This window comes from Herpailurus yagouaroundi, unplaced genomic scaffold, assembly GCF_014898765.1.
Source record: "Herpailurus yagouaroundi ecotype Mexico unplaced genomic scaffold, PumYag 160, whole genome shotgun sequence".
In the NCBI taxonomy this organism is placed as follows: domain Eukaryota; kingdom Metazoa; phylum Chordata; class Mammalia; order Carnivora; family Felidae; genus Herpailurus; species Herpailurus yagouaroundi.
Window position 1 is genome coordinate 47,609,012 of NW_024412401.1, and position 20,246 is coordinate 47,629,257.

General features: G+C 40.6%; 1 protein-coding gene across 5 annotated transcripts in view; it reads right to left on the reverse strand.

Moving 5' to 3' along the window:
* Positions 1 to 20,246, reverse strand: part of SCAI (suppressor of cancer cell invasion) — a 153,467-nt gene that overhangs the window by 84,463 nt on the left and 48,758 nt on the right. The gene's annotated exons all lie outside the window — the stretch shown is intronic.

Below are 20,246 nucleotides of genomic sequence, written 5' to 3' on the forward strand. Positions count from 1 at the left end.
GTCGGGCTCTGGGCTGATGGCTCGGAGCCTGGAGCCTGTTTCCGATTCTGTGTCTCCCTCTCTCTCTGCCCCTCCCCCGTTCATGCTCTGTCTCTCTCTGTCCCAAAAATAAATAGACGTTGAAAAAAAAATTTAAAAAAAAAAAAAAAGACTTTTGAAAAGCAGGACTGAAGACTGTGGTATTGGTAAACGGAGTAGAGTTGAGAGATAACACACATGTACATGGACATTTGATTTATGACAAAAGCGGCATTTTGTAAAGCAATGAGAAAAAGTAAGTTTTGTCCAAAAAATTAAGAAAAAGAGCCAGTATTGGGTCAACTAGATATCTAAATTAAAAGAAAAAACATGAATCTTGATTCACACAAAAATTAACACAATTACACATGAAAATCAATTCTAGGCAGACTGTGGATATAAATGTAAAAGGTAAAATTGAATAGTTAAATAATAATACGGGAGGTTATCTTCATGACAGTGAGGTTAAAAAAAAAAAAGATTATTTAAATAGCTCACCAAAAAGCATTCTTCGCTAAGGAAAAATTAGACCATTCTGAAAACCAAGAATTGTATTCAATAAAAGACACCATTAGAAAAATGAAAAAACAAGTTGACCCCTGTGCAGTTGAAAATCCATGTATAATTTTGACCCACTCCCCCAAACTTAACTAATAGCCTACTGTTGCCTGGAAGCCTTATAACATCAATAGTTGATTAACACACATTTTGTATATTACATGCATCATATACCATATTCTTACAATAAAGTAAGCTAGAAAAAAATGTCATTAAGAAAACGATTAGGAATAGAAAATACATTTACAGTACTATACTGTACTTATTGATATTGTCAGTGTATATGATTATTGAAAAAAACCCACGTGTAAGAAGGCCAGCACAGTTCAAACCTGTGTTGTTCAAGGGTCAACTGTAGTGCGTTTGCAGATGTAATTAAGGTGTAAATTAACATGAGGTCGTACTGGGACAGGGTATTAATCCAATGCGACCGTGTCCTTATAAGCTGAGGAGACAGGCATTCACAGTGAGCAGAATGCCATATGCAGACACAGACACACAGGGAAGACAGCCATATGAAGAAGGAGACAGAGACTCGAATTATGCAGCTGCAAAGCCAAGGAACAGCAATGATCGCTGGCAACCACCAGAAGCCAGGGAAGAGAAATGGAAGAGTCTCCCTCTGAACTTCTAAAAAGGACCAGTTCTGCCAACACTTTGATTTTGGACTTCTGGCCTCCTGAAGCGTGAGAGCACAGATTTCTGTTGTTTTAAACCACCCATTTAGTGGCAATTTGTTACTGAGGCCCCAGGAAACCCATCTATATACAACAGTCCTGACAGAGATTACAAAATAGACACACAGCAGAAGGGCAGTAAGTAGGGACAACTTCAAAGACTTGCTCTGCTAAATACAGAGCATCTGGCAAATTATTGGCCTGTCTTGTTGACAACTTCTTTTTTTTTTTTTTTTTAATTTTTTTTTTCAATGTTTATTTATTTTTCGGACAGAGAGAGACAGAGCATGAACGGGGGAGGGGCAGAGAGAGAGGGAGACACAGAATCGGAAACAGGCTCCAGGCTCTGAGCCATCAGCCCAGAGCCCGACGCGGGGCTCGAACTCCCGGACCGCGAGATCGTGACCTGGCTGAAGTCGGACGCTTAACCGACTGCGCCACCCAGGCGCCCCGACAACTTCTTTTTATAGGAAGTCTTCTGACAAAACAAGAGAAACTGCTACTCTGGGTTGAATTCTGAATAAGTGGTTGGCAATATGAAAGTATGAAAGAAACCTGGTTAAGTGTGCATTACATCATGCGAGGGAGCACAATGCAAGGTCCTAACAGCAGCGGAAGGTGCCCGATGTTAGGCCAGAAGCCGGAGTATTCCTGTTCCTAACACTTCCTAGTTATGTGACTGTAAACAAACAAACAAAAACTTGAGCGAACACTGTGAGTCGCAAGGTTTTAATTCACGAAAATAAGCAATTTGCACTTGCTCTGTGTATCTCAAACAACTGTTGTGAAGATAGAACAAGGTTATTTAGGTGTGAAAGAAGTCTGAAAACAGTATATAATGTATAATACCACCATAGTTATCACTCTGCAGTTTACTGAGGTTTAAAAAAAATAGAGAATTACCCTGTGCTAAGACCTAAAAGGGAAGCAGGTCAAGGAAAGAATGAAAGTATGTAGAAACTGAAACTAAAATATAGAAATTGATTCTGATAAAAGAGAGTATATTTATAGAAATTACATGGTAGGAAAGAGATCATCTTCTTATACACTCAGAGTTTAAAAAAAAACATATATAAAGAGATGGAATGGCTGTATAATTAAGCATTAACATAAGAGAGTATCAAAATTATGTTTTCTCAGCTATAAAAATGGGATACGACTAATGGCTACCTCACCGCAGCAACTTCTTATTCAACATGTCTCCAGGGGCAAGGGAAACAAAAGCAAAAATGAATTATTGGGACCTCATCAAGATAAAAAGCTTCTGCACAGTAAAGGAAACAATCAGCAAAACTAAAAGGCAACCTACATAATGCAAGAAGATACTTGCAAACGACATATCAGATAAAGGGTTAGTATCCAAAATCTATAAAGAACTTATCAAACTCAAGATCCAAAAAACAAATAATCCAGTGAAGAAATGGACAAAAGACATGAATAGTCACTTCTCCAAAGAAGACATCCACATGGCTAACAGACACATGAAAAAATGCTCAACATCACTCATCATCAGGGAAATACCAATCAAAACCACAATGAGATACCACCTCACGCCAGTCAGAATGGCTAAAGTTAGCTCAGGCAACGAAAGCTGTTGGCGAGGATGCGGAGAAAGAGGAACCCTTTTGCACTGCTAGTGGGAATGCAAACTGGTGCGGCCACTCTGGAAAACAGTATGGAGGTTCCTCAAAAAATTAAAAAAAGAACTAACCTATGACCCAGCAATTGTATTTATCCAAGGTATACAGCTGTGCTGTTTCGAAGGGGCACATCACCACCCCAATGTTTATAGCAGTGCTATCGACAATAGCCAAAGTATTGGAAAGAGCACAAATGTCCATCAACAGATGAATGGATAAAGAAGATATGGTATAAATATACAATGGAGACGGGAGCCTGGGTGGCTCAGTTGGTTGGGCATCTGACTTCGGCTCAGGTCATGATCTCACGGCTCGTGGGTTTGAGCCCCCATGTTGAGCCTCTGTGCTGACACCTCAGAGCCTGGAGCCTGCTTCAGGTTCTGTGTCTCCCTCTCTCTCTACCCCTCCCCCCTCAAGCTCTTTCTCTGTCTCAAAAATAAACATTAAAAAATACACACACACACACACACACACACACACACACACACACAATGGAGTATTATTCAGTAATCAAAAAGAATCAAATCTTGCCATCTGCAACAACGTGCATGGACCTAAAATGTATTATGCTAAGTGAAATTAGCCAGAGAAAGACAAATATCATATGACTTCACTGATATGTGGAATTTAAGATACAAAACAGATGACATAAGGGAAGGGAAGCAAAAATAATATAAAAACAGGGAGGGGGACAAAACATAAGAGACTCTTAAATATAGAGAACAAATTGAGGGTTGCTGGAGGGGTTGTGGGTGGGGGGAGGGGCTAAATGAGGAAGAGGCATTAAGGAAGACAGTTGTTGGGAGGAGCGCTGGGTGTTATATGTAGGGGATGAATCACTGGATTCTACTCCTGAAATCACTGCACTATATGCTAACGAATGTGGATGTAAATTTAAAAAATAGTAATAATAAATGGCTATCCCATAAGGCTGTTGGACACTGCAATGAACTAATGGATATAAAACTGATCTGTAAATAATAATGTACTTTAAAATTATTTGTTGTAAAACTGTCATAAGTGTACTCAAAATAGAGCATAAATTGAATAATACCAAGTCCAAAAAAATTTTGAACGTGTGTGTGTATGTAAGGGGTGATGATGATGGTTTGAACATACTCATTGTAAAAGGAACGAGAAGCTACTGCTTGGTGCAGGTGGTATTCCTGTAATAAGAACAACGCTGGTCCTTACCAGAATGGGAAGCATCTCCAATGTATCAAAGATGGCATAAAACTATCACGAATTATATACAAATTATTTTCTAAAAACAATGTTTCGGACTTATTTCCACATGCGAAGTTAAGTTACATGCTATAAGAACAACTGTAAGAGAAACGCATAGGTACCAAACTGCTCATTGCTCAATGTTGAGAGAAACTGAATGAACTGAGGACAAAGAATTTAAGAAAAGGAAGCCAGGGGCGCCTGGGTGGCTCAGTCGGTTAAGCATTTGACTCCGGCTCAGGTCATGATCTCTCAGTCCGCGTCGGGCTCTGTGCTAACAGCTCAAAGCCTGGAGCCTGTTTCAGATTCTGTGTCTCCCTCTCTCTCTGACCCTCCCCTGTTCATGCTCTGTCTCTCTCTGTCTCAAAAATAAATAAACATTAAAATAAAAAAATTTAAAAAAGGGGCGCCTGGGTGGCGCAGTCGGTTAAGCGTCCAACTTCAGCCAGGTCACGATCTCGCGGTCCGTTGAGTTTGAGCCCCGCGTTGGGCTCTGGGCTGATGGCTCGGAGCCTGGAGCCTGTTTCTGATTCTGTGTCTCCCTCTCTCTCTGCCCCTCCCCCGTTCATGCTCTGTCTCTCTCTGTCCCAAAATAAACGTTGAAAAAAAAATTTAAAAAAAAAGAAAAGAAAAGAAAAAGAAAAGGAAACCAGGGGCGCCTGAGCGACTTCAGTTGGTAAAGCGTCTGACTCTTGATCTCACCTCAGGTCATGATCTTGCGGTCCATGAGTTTGAGCCCCGAACTGGGCTCCATGCTGGCAGCATGGAGCCTGCTTGGGATTTTCTCTCTCTCCCTCTCTCTTTTCCCTTCCCCTGCTTGTGCTCTCTCAAAATAAATAAATAAACTTTTCAAAAAATTTAAAAAGAACCGTTAAAAAAAGAAAAGGAAGCCAAAGGAGTTAGGGCCTGGGGCAGCAGTGATGTATACACGGCCAGAATGCCATTTGTGAGGTGCTGTGCACGAGACTATCAAGATACCATTTTGGGGGCGCCTGGGTGGCTCAGTCGGTTAAGAGTCAGACTTCGGCTCAGGTCACGATCTCGCGGTTTGTGGGTTCGAGCCCCGCATCGGGCTCTGTGCTGACAGCTCGGAGCCTGGAGCCTGCTTCGGAGTCTGTGTCTCCCCCTCTCTCTCGGGCCCTCCCCTGCTCGCACTGTCTCTGTCTCTCAAATAAAAAAAAAATTAAAACGTTAGAAAAAAATTTAAAAACAAAAGATATCATTTTGCCTACCAAATGTGGGGAAAGAGAGGTGCTAATCTAACATGCACAAATATGCAAAGTCCAGTACTTTGTTGATGGAGACCTAGCCTAACAGCACTGCGCTGAAAGGAAGGGCGGGCAGGCAGGCAGGCATCTAAAAACAATGACTCTCAACCAGACCCATGCAAGGACTATTATGAAGCTAATGGGGCAAGAAACACAAAAATATACAAAACGAAAGACAGCATCAAAAACAGGTACCCTAGAGAATAATGTGAGAAAACATCATCTGAAGCAGCCTAAGGCTAACAATTCATGAAAACTGTCTCCAGTGGGGAAACCCACAGAGGCAGCAGTCAAATACAGTCTAGTTCAATTTAAGTAGCCATTTATTCACAACACAAAAACTCAAGAGGGAACAAGAAGTTCAGGCAAGAATCTCAATCACCGGGGCGCCTGGGTGGCGCAGTCGGTTAAGCGTCCGACTTCAGCCAGGTCACGATCTCGCGGTCCAGGAGTTCGAGCCCCGCGTCGGGCTCTGGGCTGATGGCTCGGAGCCTGGAGCCTGTTTCCGATGCTGTGTCTCCCTCTCTCTCTGCCCCTCCCCCGTTCATGCTCTGTCTCTCTCTGTCCCAAAGAAATAAATAAACGTCGGAAAATGAAAATCCTGAGATTAAAAAAAAAAAAAAAAAAAGAATCTCAATCACCAACCAACAAGACGTTACTCCTATTCGGTGTATGAAGAAGTACAGACCACACAGATTTTCTTCTTAATCACATACAAAGATGACTCTGGCAGCAGCCAAAAGTCTGTGTCTACAGCACACTAAAAACAGGCAACATGAAAAACATTTGGAGCCACCCAAAACCAACATCTCGGCATACTCCGAGAGAAGGCTGTAGGCACACAGATCAACAAATCATGCTGATTTGTGTTAAACGGGGGAAAAATAACCATTAAAAGACACTTATGATCTATACACCACGACAATTTTGTTTTCCTAAATTGCAGGTTTTGTGTGTGATAAGTTGGAAGCAAAAGTAAGAAAAAAATAAACTTTTCATCAAAAGAGAAATAAAACTTTTTTTAGCAGTAATACTTGATTATATGTCTATGTATCTATTTTTATATAGAGTAACATAATAGCTCTATTGAAGTATGATTCACATACGATACAATTTACCTACTTAAGTGTACAAGTCAATGGTTTTTAATACATTCATAGGTATGCAGCCATCACCACATTGAACTTTAGAACATTTTTTTGGAGAATGTTTTTTAAGTTTGTTTATTTTGAGAGAGAAAGAGCACATAGCAGGGGAGGGGCAGAGAGAGGAGAGAGGAGACAGAGAGAAAGAGAGAGAGGAGAGACAGAATCCCAAGCAGGCTCTGCACCTTCAGCGCGGAGCCCAATTTGGGGCTCGAACTAAAAAACCATGAGATCATGACCTGAGCTGAAACCAAGAGTCAGACACTTAACCGACTGAGTCACCCGGGTGCTCCTAACTTTAGAACATTTTTATCACCCAAAAAAGAAACTTCATGTTCATTAGCAGTCATGCCCCATTTCCCCTAAAACACCTCTCTTCTCAGCCTTAGTCTACTTTCTGTTTCCATGGATTTAACATCTGGACGGGCACATAAATGGAATCATACAAAATGTGGCTTTTGTGATTGGCTTCCTTCGCTTAAAATGTTTTCAAGGGTCATTCATGTTTAGCACATATCAGTACTTCATTCTGTTTAATTTTTTTTTTTAACATTTATTTATTTTTGAAAGGTGTGGAAGGGGCAGGAAGAGGGAGACAGAGGATCTGAATCAGGCTCTTCATCGTGAGCGCAGAGCCCAATGAGGGGCTCAAAGTCACAAACTCCACGAGATCATGACCTGACCCAAAATGAAGAGTAGGCACTTAGCTAACTGAGCCACCCAGGGGCCCCAGTGCTTCATTCTTTTTAATGGCTAAGTAATATTCCATCGTATCTACAGATACCACTGTTTATCCATTCTTCAGCCAATGGACAGTTAGATTGTTTTCACTTTGGGGCTATTACGAATAATGCCGCTATGATCTCATAATCTGCATATGAGTTTTTGTGTGGACATGTGTTTTCACTTTTTTTAGGTACATAGCTGGGAGTAGAGTTGCTGGGTCAGATGGTAATGCTATGTTTAAGCTTTTCAGGAACAACCAGACTGTTTTCCAAAGTGACTGCACCAGTTTACAGCTGCAGCAATGTATGAGAGATCTTATCTCTCTACAACCCCACCAATACTTATGATCTGCCTTTTTTATTCTAGGCATCCTAGGGGATGTGAAACACTATCTGGTTGTGGTTTAGATTTACATTTCTGATGGCTAATGATGTTAAGCATCGTTTCACATGCTTATTGGCCCCTTAATATATCATCTTTGAAGAAATAGTTCCTCAGATCTTTGCCTATTTTAATAAGTTACTTGGGTTCTTTATCATTGGGTTGGAAGAGTTTACTGTATATTCTAGACACAAGTACCTTACCAGAGATAAGGATTTGCAAACATTTTCTCCCTTTCTTGGGTTGTTTTTTTCACTTTCTTAGATTGTTATATTTCTACTTTTTCTCTTGCCCTTTTAGCCCTTATTTTAAAACTCAAAATAGGGGTGCGTGGGTGGCTCAGTTGGTTAAGCATCCAACTTCGGCTCAGGTCATGATCTCACGGTCCGTGAGTTCGAGCCCCGTGTCGGGCTCTGTGCTGACAGCTCAGAGCCTGGAGCCTGCTTCAGATTCTGTGTCTCCCTCTCTCTCTGACCCTCCCCTGTTCATGTGCTATCTCTCTCTGTCTCAAAAATAAATAATAAAAAAATGTTAAAAAATTTTTTTAAAAATCAAAATAATATACACATAATTAACCATTCAATAATACCCAATAAGACTTAAGTGAAGAGCAGTAGTTCACTGCCTCACCCTTACTCCACTAACATCAACAACTTTCACCTCTTGTGGCTGTTTCATCTGATAGTGTTCCCTATGGTCCTACATAAAAATCATTTCTTGCAATTGCCTGATTCATCCATTTTTGACATTACAGATTTTCTGTAATGACAAATAAGGAATTAGTTCTCTTATACTCCCAGAGTCCCTTCCAATATAGTTATATCATTATTTGGGGTTAAATCAGTTAGTCTTTAAATCATACACCTTCCAGCTAAATCCATAATTAATGCTTAAATAATGAACCTTTTTTAATGCTTTATTATACAGCATATAATAGGGTATTAAGAGAAGAGAAGATCAGCATGTAATTGGGAAGGACCCCCAGACATCTTTAACCGGAAGTTGGTTGTACTTCCTTTAACTTGTTTCCCATTTCTCAGTGAATAATTTTTCAGTTAGAAATTAAATGCTGTACTGTTTAATTTCAGAGAAAGAGCCTAAAAATTCCTGGGTTTTCACCTACCTCAATTACTCATTGGTTCAGGAAACCCTATTTTCTGAGTCTGTACATGACACTACTCTTCTGGGGACATGGTGACTATTATAGAAATTGTAAGATGCTACTTAAATTCTAGTAGGCATCTAAACCTACACATGTTAGCAAACACGTCAATGACTTAAAATAACCTGGTATTTCATGGAACATGGAGAGAAGGATGTGAGAAACAAGGAGGGCTTCCCAGCTAGTGATACAGTTTTTATGAACATTCAATTACAAAAGCAGGAATCGGACCCAAAGATTTGTGAAAACAGTATGTGCACAACACTTATAAACAAAGTCCATGGGGACACCTTGGTGGCTTAGTCGGTTGAGCATCCACCTCTTGATTTCAGCTCAGGTCATGATCTCACGGTTCATGGGATGGAGCCCCATGTCAGGCTCTGCGCTGACAGTGCGGGGCCTGCTTGGGATTCTCTCTCTCTCTCTCTCTCTCTCTCTCTCTGCCCCTTCCCCTCTCACATTCTCTCTCTCAAAATACATAAACTGAAAAAAATAAATAAAAATAAACAAAGACCCTGAGTTACTCCCTGAGTTGCAATAACAATATAACATGCAAATTATAAAAGGTATCTTGATTGCCTACATACTACCAGAAAACAGTTTAACGTATAGGATTACTTATCTGGAGGGAAGTTATCAAGAAGAGAAATCACCCTGAAGAGGGCTCAAACAACTTGGATTTCTAGTCCCTTGCAGGTGAAGGGAGAAAGAAAAGGGGACAGGAGAAATCAAGCTCCCAAGCTCAAAACACTAGGCCAGGCATTTCATCTTCATACCCCATATGGTAGACACTCTTACTTGACTTTAGAGATGAAAAAATTGCTCAGATAAGTTATATAGCCAGACTTACACAGCTGGAAAAGGACTCCAAAGTCATGTTCTTCTTCCCAAAGGACCCTCAAGGTGAACACCCTTAGATAAGAATGCAAGATTACAAAGGAGAGTTGTCTGATCTGCAGTATCCCAAAGCTTCAAATCCTAAGGGCCTTACCTCCTCTTTCCCTTAAAACATAGCTGACAGTGTTTTTAAGGTTTCTCCCCCCCCAAACCAGTAATTGGAAATCCCTCTTTCAAAAAAGCCATAAGACCTAAAGAATCACTGAAACAATGTTTTTAAGTGAACTTTGATTATCAAAACTACCTGTCAAGGGAATGACTCTAACGATTAGATATTTGACTTTGGGCATGTCATTTAACTCTTCTAAATTTTGGTATATTTCTTCAACTCTAAAATAAGAATTACATTATTTTCCCCTCACACTGCTATTGTGACGGTTCAATTAGACAAAATTCATAACATCATAGTCCAGAAAGCGTACAAATAGAGTCAGCAGAAGTAGCAAATATTAAAATTGGCCATTGATATCATCAATCACAATACGAACAGTCCAATGTGTGTTCGTTCATTCAACGAATGCTGACTGAGAGCTCCCCACTGCCAGGCATTGTTCTAGTTGCTGGAACAGAGCAGTGAACAACATAGGCAAAACCCCTACTTTCACAAAGTGCACTTTCTAGTGGAGAGGCAAAAGCAAAACAAAACACACACGAATTTACTTATCCCAGGTGGTAAGAAGTATAATGAAGAAACTATGGCAAGAAGGGGCAGCATGCCTGGAGGTGGTATTCCAGGCAGAGGAGGTGAGGGGACGTTTGGTAAGGGAAGATTTAAGGGGAGCCCTGGATGAAGTGAAGGGGTGAGCCATGTAATATCAGAGAGGTTCGGGGTCCGGGTGGAGCAAACAAGCACAGGTACTGAGGGAGGTATACACGCTGCATACTGAGGAAAAGCAACAGGTGCGCTCTGTAAACACAGCCCTAAAGAAGCCTCAGAGCCTCATAAATAAATTAAACAGGATCCCCAGCTGCTGTTTTCTGAGTGGCCAGTGTAGACATGAAAATCCAGACACTTACTTCCCAAGGCCAGCACCCTGGTGTGGGCTGAACATGCCCCAAGGGGAGATGCCTTCTTGTGACTGACCCAAACCCTCTGGAGAGACTGTTTTACCAATCTGCACAGAGGTAGCGTGTAGGCCACCTGCAGCCTCCAAGGGACTTCCCTTTCAGTACAATTTATGGGATCTGTACTCATCAAAACAAATAGGCCTGTTGACTCAGAAACGGAAACAGACTGATTAGGTTGAACCAGATTCTATAATGACATTCATTTAAAAAGGAGCTAAAATGTAAGATAATCACAACTTTCAATGTTCCTTTTTATCTGGATATTGGTAAAAATTTTTTAATCCGTTAAGTTAAATGAGACCACGTGATATACACTGGCTCTCGATTCTGAAGACCCAAGGAGAAGTCCCATTTTTGCCGTTTTCACCCAAATCACTAGCTTACTTACAGTGTCACCTAACTTCAATTTCCTCATTTGTAAAGTGAGGATAATGAATACTGCTCTATCTCATCAGGGTACTGTGATAAATTCTAATTAATCATTTTTTGTTGTTGTTGTTATTTAGATAGTCAAGTAAAAAAGTAAGGGATGCCTGGCTGGCTCAGTCAATAAAGTGTAAGACTCTTGATCTTGAGGTTGTGAGTTTGGGCCCCATGTCGGGTATAGAGATTAGATAAAAATAAAATCCTAAAAAAAAATAAAAAGTAAAAACGGTCAATGCAATTACACTTGATGCTGAACAACGTGGGTTTGAACTGTGGAGTCCACATATATGCAAATTTCTTCTGGTAAATACGGCACCGTACTGTAAATGTATTTTCTCTTCCTTATAGCTTTCTTAATATTTTCTTTTCTCTAGCTTACTTGATTGTAAGGATGCAGTATATAATACATAGAGGAGATACATGTTAATCATCTGTTTGTGTTATTGATAAGGCTTCCAGTCAACAGTAGGCTATCAGTAGTTAAGTTTTGGGAGAGTCAAAAGGTACATGCAGATTTCAAACAGTGCAGGGAGCTGAGACCCCTAATCCCATGTTTCTCAAGGGTCAACTGTATAAGAGAAATAGACAGTGTTTTTATTAGGGAAAAAGACCTTGCGTATATCAAAAGACTTTAAACCAAAAAAGTTAAAATTTTTTCAAATAAATAGGCTTCCACATTAAAAAAAAATAAAATTCCTTGCCCCTGAGAAGTTCCATCTGTTCCTGCTGCTTATAACCCACCTAGAAGGTCAACATGTGCCATGACGATGATGATACCGTAAAAACAGAGCAATCCTGCGACTGAGGGTTTCTCACAAGGGCACCAAGTGTCAACTTGACTGGAGCCCTCCTCTCCTCTGGGTTAATCACATCTCACTCTTCTGTCAGGCCTTTACTCTTGGCAGACTGAAGCCCTGTCCTTAGCACGAGAAAGTAGTTCTTCTGCACTCGATTTAGGAAATCATTAAACGGACTTAAGTGTGTCCACCTTCACATAATGTTTCTGGATCAACCCTGTCAGAAACGATTTGTGTTCCTCTGAACTCTAAATTACTCTGCTCCTATAGATCAGCTGCTCTGTGTCATGGTTATTTGTGAACGGTCATCATCCCCTTACTAGATTGTAAGCTACTTGAAAGCAGTAGCTTTCTCGAATATCCTTCGTCAAAGCACTTTATGCCAGGGCCTCGAATACTGTTCCCAGACAACTCCAAAATATGAACTGACCATCAAAGGTAGTTTATGGCAGGCACTGTTGTGGGTGCTAGAGACACTGTGTGTGTGTGTGTGTGTGTGTGTGTGTGTGTGTGTGTGTGTGAATTTAAAACACCAATGATGGCCAGAAGCAAGGAAAAGTGACTGTGGCAGGGACCTGACTATCTATGGAAGCTGAGGATATACATCACTTGAGCATCTGGAAGGGAATGTCAGGGGCGCCTAGGTGGTTCAGTCGGTTGAACATCAGACTTTAGCTCTGTCGGCGCAGAGCCTGCTTTGGATCCTCTGTCCCTCTCTCTCTCTCCCCCTCCCCTGCTCATGCGTGCATTCTCTCTCTTCCTCAAGAACAAACATTAAAAAAAAAAAAAGAGTTAGAAGGGAATGCCAAATAGCTGCCATTAAGAGAATGAAAAAAGGTACATGTTCAATCTTCAGAGAAAGACGCCTCTATCAGATTGGCATGGTGGTACGTGAGGAAACGACAAGTATTTTGTGAAGATAAGGAAACCACTCAAATTCCCAAAGGCTTCGCCAGCCTTTTGATCTACAAAGATGCAGATTAGGTATGAGGAGACTCCTCGTGGGTCGATAGGTATTCTACAAAGATCTCCTTGGGGCCAGTCTGGGTGCAACGCAGCAGAGTGGTGAAGGTCGCTGGCACCCAACTGCCTGCACTCAAATCCTGGCTTTGCCACTTACTACTCGAACCCCGCCTTGTGGTATCAGCCAGCTAGTTGACCTCTCTGTGCCCCCAACCTGCCCATTTGTAAAATGGGGGTAATAATGGGCTCTGCTTCTCAGGGTTGTCACGAAGATCAAATGAGAATGTACGTAAAGTGTCTGGAAAAAAGCCTGGCACACATTAAATGTGGTATAAGTCCCATCTAAACTGGGACAATTCTGTGAAAGGAAAGAGACACTATTAATATTTCATCGAGACTGTGTAGAAATGGAGACTGTACTAGGCAAACCAGGACATATGGTCACCCTGTAAGTGTCAGAAGAAACAAGAGGATGTGATCAGAGAGAATTCCCTGCTTCATGACTTTATATGGAGACTGCCCACAGGTACCATACAGGGACCAAATGTTAGCATCTGAATAATATTCTCTTGCATGCACATATGTTAGACTAGGTTATTATTGTAAATCAATGGTTTTAATTACTATCAAGGTTACCAATCAACATTGGCAGGCTTCCCTCAAGATTAATAACAAGCATCCGACAAATACTGAAGACATGTCAGGAAGAAAGATGGTAAAACTTGCTCCTGTCCTCAAGAAGCAAACCACCAGTTAGATGACTCCTGCAGGTACTTTCCTGCTAACAGTCGTCAGAGGTCATTGCTGTAAGCAAATACATCAAAGCAGGGAGATATCTCAAAGAAATACTGGAAAAGATAAAACAGGCATCTTGAAAAATGAACAGAGCAAAGAAGAGGAATAAAGTATTTCATTATTTTACACAGCACTGCCAAACAGATGAAGACATTCTAGAAAGAAAAAACGAAATTCGCAAAAAGTATTTGCAGTAGATAGCTTTGGTTTGGCCTGTGCGGCATCCATTTCCCTTTCCTTGTGGAAATCTGCTGTTTCATTTTCATTTTGTGCAACCTCAGTAGGAAAAAATATCCTTCCATTTGGAAGAAAACATAATTCAAGGGAAGGAAAGAGGGGGGAAGGAGGAAGGGAATGAATCAATCAGAAAAATTGTTAATTGTATGTGTGTGATTAATAGCTCAAAGAAAGAGATCTCAAGTTTTATAGATAGGCATTAAAATGCTTACAGATGAAATGATGTCATGTCTGAGATGTGTTTCAAAATACTATGGGTCAGGTGAGTGGGTACAGATGCGGATGTATATAAAATCAGAGTGGCTCTGTATTCGTAACTGCTGAAGTTCAGTGATGAGTAGAGTATATGGGGTTAATAATTCCATTTAGTTTTCTTTAGATTTAAATTTTTTCATAATGGTTATTTTTGGTTCATCTACAGTATGGTCCCAATTTTATATAAGCATTTCTCTCTATTCTTCTATCTATACACATGCATGGAAAGATATCTAAGATTAATGTTCAGCCGGTATTTATGATGGGTATGTCTGGGTGGTAAGATGTGGATTAGCTTCGTTATTTTCATCCCTGAACTTTCCACATTATTTGAATTCAAAATTACAATCATGTTATTTTCTCAAAAATAATGGAGTGAGGGACACATGGGAGGCTCAGTTAAGCGTCTGACTTCAGCTCAGGTCATGATCTCACGGTTTGTAAACTAAATCCCCACATCACAGGCTCTCTGCCGTCAGCGCAGTGCCCACTCCGGAAATTCTGTAGCCCTCTATCTCCGCCCCTTCCTCTCTCTCTCTCTCTCTCTCTCTCTCTCTCTCTCTCAAAAATAAACATTTAAAAATATAATGGAGTGATATTTCTTAAACAAAAAGGTTACAATCAAATATGACAAAATTGTTAACAGGTTGAATTTGGTAGGAATATGAATGATTGCTTCCTGTATTATTTTTATTTTGTATATATTGTTTAAGTTTACTTATTTTGAGAGAAAGAGAGAGAGTGTGGGGGCGGGGGGAGAGGGGCAGAGAAAGAGAGGGAGAAAGAGAATCCCAAGCAGGCTCCGTGCTGTCAGCGCAGAACCTCCCGTGGGGCTCAATCCCATGAACCGTGAGACCGTGACCTGAGGTGAAATCAAAACTTGGACACCTAACTGACTGAGCCACCCAGGAGCCCCTCTGCATTACTTTTAATTTAAAAGTTAATAAAGAGGCCCCTAGGTGGCTCAGTTGTCTAAGTGTCTGACTCTTGATCTTGGCTCAGGTCGTGAGCTCACGGTTTGTGAGCTGGAGTCCTGCACTGAGCTCTTTGCTGACAGCGTGGCGCCTGCTTGGGATTCTCTCTCTCCCTGCCACTCCCCTACTCTTTGTCTCTCAAAATAAATAAATAAATAAACATGCAAAACAATTTTTGATTCAAAAATATTTTAAAAATACTGGTGAAAATTCTCTAATCTTGGGACTAGATCTTTTCTCGATCTTGGGACTATTTGCATATTAGGCCAAGTAACTCTCTATTGCGAGGGGCTGTCCTGCGTACCAGAGAGTGTTTCCCTGCATCCCTGGCTTCCACCCACTGACACCAAGAGCACTACCACCATCCTGCTATCATGAAAACTAAAAATGTCTCCAGGTATTTATCAAATGTGTTCCTGGGAGATAAAAATCCCCCACTCCCCGCTAAGAATCCACTGATCTAACATGTATCTTTTTTTTTTTTCTTAATGTTTATTTGTCTACTGGGAGAGAGAGAGAGAAAAAACCCCAAGCAGGCCCCACAGTGTCTGTGCAGAGCCCAACACGGGGCTCGGTCCCGCAAACCATGAGATCATGACCTGAGCCGAAATGAAGAGTCGGATGCTCAACAGATTGAGCCACCCAGACGCCCCTAACATTTATCTTATCCAAAGCGGTCTCAATTCTGCACAACATAGATTCCCCAATCCGTAGGTATATCCTGCATATCTACTAATAATGTCCAACCTTGTATCACTTTCTTTCATATTCTGAATTCAGTTAATAATACGCTACTTGTAGTTCAGACTACTTCAAGTATATAAACCCAATTTTTCTGCTACAGATTTAATGATTCAATAAAAAGTATACTGCTTCTGACATTTCCTTTATTCAGTTCCAAAGCCTGAAACTAAAACCTTAGGCTATATATAGTACTATAACCTTCAAGATTATGGGAAAAAGCAATAAAGGTTATATAATCCAATCTTCTTAAAATATACTACTAACCTTTGGTCAAACTAAACAAGTCCCAAAACATGCCTCAAAGCGGAGTAACTCATACAAAGATGAAAGCTCAAAGGGTAATACAATTGTCCTCAGCCTCTTACTACTCAAAATGAGATCTGCTGACCAGCAGCATCAGCATTACCCCAGCTTGTTTAGAAATGCAGAAGCTCAGGCACCACTCCAGACCTACTAAATCATAATGCGCAATTTAATAAGCTCTCCAGGTGATTTGTATTCACACTAAGCTTATGGAGCAGTGATCCAGCTGTTTTTTAATACAGACTTGCTTGAAGTTGAAGTTTAGTGAGCTATATTCTTGTAATATAGAGATTAAGTTTCTTTTATTTTTGGAGACGAAATAAATACTGTATAGTTACAAAATAGCCACAGGGCAAGAGAAAAATTAATGGAATCCACCTCTACCACCACCCCCCCCCCGAAAACTATCTATAATCTTATGAAAACAATCTCAAAGATGAGACAAATGTCATATTTTAAAATCAAGCTGAGAAAACCAAACAGTTATATAATGGATCATTCCCATTTAGAAAAATTTATTTCTATTTATTTATTTATTTAGAGTGTGTGTGTGCATGCAAGTCAGGGAGGAGCAGAGGGAGAGAGAGAGAGAGAAAGAGAAGGAGAAAATCTTAAGTAGGCTCCATGTTTGGGCACCTGGGTGGCTCAGTCGGTTGAGTGCCCAACTCTTGATTTTGGCTCAGGTTGTGATCCCATGGTTCATGAGTTCAAGCTCCACATTGGGCTCTGTGCTGACAGAGCAGAGCCTGCTTGGGATTCTCTCTCTCTCCCCTCCTCCCCTGTGTGCGCTCTGTCTCTCTCTCAAAAATATATAAGTAAATGTAAAAAAAAAAAAAAAGCAGGCTCCATGCTCAGCGCAGAACCCAACGTGGGGCTCGATCTCACGACCCTGGGATCACGATCTAAGCCAAAATCAAGAGTTCGATGCTTAAACAACTGAGCCACCCAGGCGCCCTGAAAAAACATTTAATTAATTCTCTCGGCCAAGAGCAAAGCTAGCCTCAACAGCATAAAGCTATAGTTCCCAAACCCAGCAGATTATCCTGAATATTTATTTTTTCTTTTAATAAAGATTTCTGAGACCTACTTCCAGATGTTATGATTCAGGAGGGCTGGGATGCTCTATTTTTAAAGACCATTTTAGCCATTTCTGATGATTGGTTTTATTTGAAAATCGCTGTCTTAAGAGGATAAAAAAAATACCATTTTCTTTCTCATTAATTTTTAAAATAATGGATACACATTTGGCCTATAACTGATATGTAAAAAACTAAAATAAGGGACTAATCAGTCCTGGAGAAAAAAGTTTAGATGAAGGGAGATCATGTGGTTTCAAATTATCCACACCTAGAAAAGGGTGATCTGCGTCAGCAATCATGAAGTGCCCTGGAAGAAAAGAACCATTTCTGAGCGTCTAAACTTGAACTCTATTTATTTATTTATTTATTTATTTATTTATTTATTTATTTATTTAAAAAAACTTTTTTAAATTTATTTTTGAGAGAGAGAGAGGAGAGACACACAGAGTGTGAGCAGGAGAGGGTCAGAGAGAGAGGGAAACACAGAATTGGAAGCAGGCTCCAGGCTCTGAGCTGTCAGCACAGAGCCTGACATGGGGCTCGAACTCACGAACGGTGAGATCAGACCTGAACCAAAGTCAGATGCTTAACCAACTGAGCCACCCAGGGGCCCTTTGAACTCCATTTAGAATGAATACAACTAGCAACCTCCTTTAGCACCACAGAGTACACAACAGGAACTCAGAAATATTTCTTCAATGAGCAAATAATGAACACTGTGAGATTTTATGAAATATAAGTTAGATAAGTTACACTGCCGTGTGCAAGATAGGATCTACAACAAGGCCTCTAGGAAGGTTTGGATTTCAAGAAGGAATAATGAGGAAGAGAAATAGGAGAAGAGGAGGGACAGGAAGAGAATTAGGAGGAGGATGAAGAAGAAAAAGAATTTTTCCAAGATAAGAATTTTAGTGGCAACCTAATGGGCTGTTTCATGAATCTGTCCATTCTTTTTGACTCCATTGTCATTATCCTAATATAAGTTACTATCACTACATTGGAGCCTCATGACTGGCTCCCCCCACTTCTACTACCGAACCCCTTAAATCATTCTTGACATAGCAGCCAGAGTAATCTTTTTAAATGTCTTTGAGATAGAGAGACTGACTCAAATAAGAAATGGTAAGTTAAAAAAAAAAAAAAAGAAAGAAAGAAAAGAAATGTCAAGTTCAGAAGTCAGGCCTCCAACAGATGCAACATCAGCGTTCAGAAATGGCAGCGACAGCATCTGTCTTAGTCTACTCTGGCTGCTATAACAAAACACCACAGACTGGTATTTTGGCTTATAAACACAGAAATTTATTTCTCACCGTTCTGGAGCCTGGAAGTCTGAGATCAGAGTGTCAGCATGTTCAGGCCAGGGCTCTCTTCTGTATCCTTACACAGGGCACAGGGGTTAAAGGATCTCTCTGGAGCGTCTTTTATTTATTTATTTTTTTTAATGTTTATTTATTTCTGAGACAGAGAGAGACAGAGCATGAGTGGGGGAGGGGCAGAGAGAGAGGGAGACACAGAATCCAAAGCAGGCTCCAGGCTCCGAGCTGTCAGCACAGAGCCCAACGCGGGGCTCGAACTCACAAACTGTGAGATCATGACCTGAGCCTTAGTCGGACACTCAACCGACTGAGCCACCCAGGCGCCCCTGGAGCGTCTTTTAAAAGGCAGTAATCTCATGAGGCTCCACCCTCATGTCTTAAACACACCCAAAAGGCTTCATCTACTAAGACCACTGATTTCAACATATGAATTTGGGGGGAACACAAACATTCAGCATCCTTAACCAGACATCCTTAACCAAGGTCTTCCAGGGGTGTGATCTTGGTAGTAATTCCAGATCTTTTGATTCCCTTGGTTCCCGCCTGCTTTCTAAACCATTAAACCAGTCTTTCTATCAGTGCTGTAAGGTACTTGAAAACCTTCCAGTAAATTCCTCTTCTGCTTATGTTGGCTAGAATTAGGGCTGATAATTCTCAGCCAAGAACTTTTCCTGCCTCCTCCCCCCACCATCCCCTTTTAATGACATGTCACTCACTGAGTTTATTGCAGCCTTCCAAAAATGGGTATAATTAAAAAGCAAAAATTCTAAATACGATTTACATCACCAAACATGCCAATACACTACACACTCCTGCCACTGGGTTGTCTTGGAATGTGCTATAATCTAAGCTTATTATGCTCATCCCCAAAAGGGTGCCTGGGTGGCTTGGTCAATTAAGTGTCCAACTCTTGGTTTTGGCTCAGGTCATGATCTCACAGTTTGTGGATTCAAGCCCTACATAGGGCTGCACGCTGAGAGTGCAGGGGCCTGCTTGGGATTCTCTCTGCCGCTCCTCTGCTTGCACACGCTCTCTCTCTCTCTCAAAATAAAAAAATTAACTTAAAAAAAATACCTGCATAGCTAGTTCATCATCTCACTTTTATCTCTGGTCAAATCACCTTATCAGAGAGCCTTCTCTACTCTAAATAAAAGAAAGATCCTTCCTTATACTATGTTATTTTTCTCCAAAGTTATTATCACCATCTGACATATCATGAATTTACTTATTTATTTATTGTCTATCTTCAGATGTAACATAAACTCCACAAGGGGAGGGACTTTGTTTTGTCATTTCCCTATCTTTAGTGCCTACAACAAAGCCTGGCACATAGTAGCTGCTCAACAAACTCTGTGGAAGAAATGATTAAGTAAATTTTAGCTTTTTTTTATTATAAAAATTTATTTTAAAAACTAGACATCATGATGAGCACTGAGTAACGTACAAAAATGTCAAATCACTATGTTGTACACCTGAAACTAATATAACATTGTCCACTATACTTCAATAAAAACTTGAAAAGTAAAACATAAGTGGATACATAAACATGTATTAATTACTTTCACACACACACACACACACACACACACA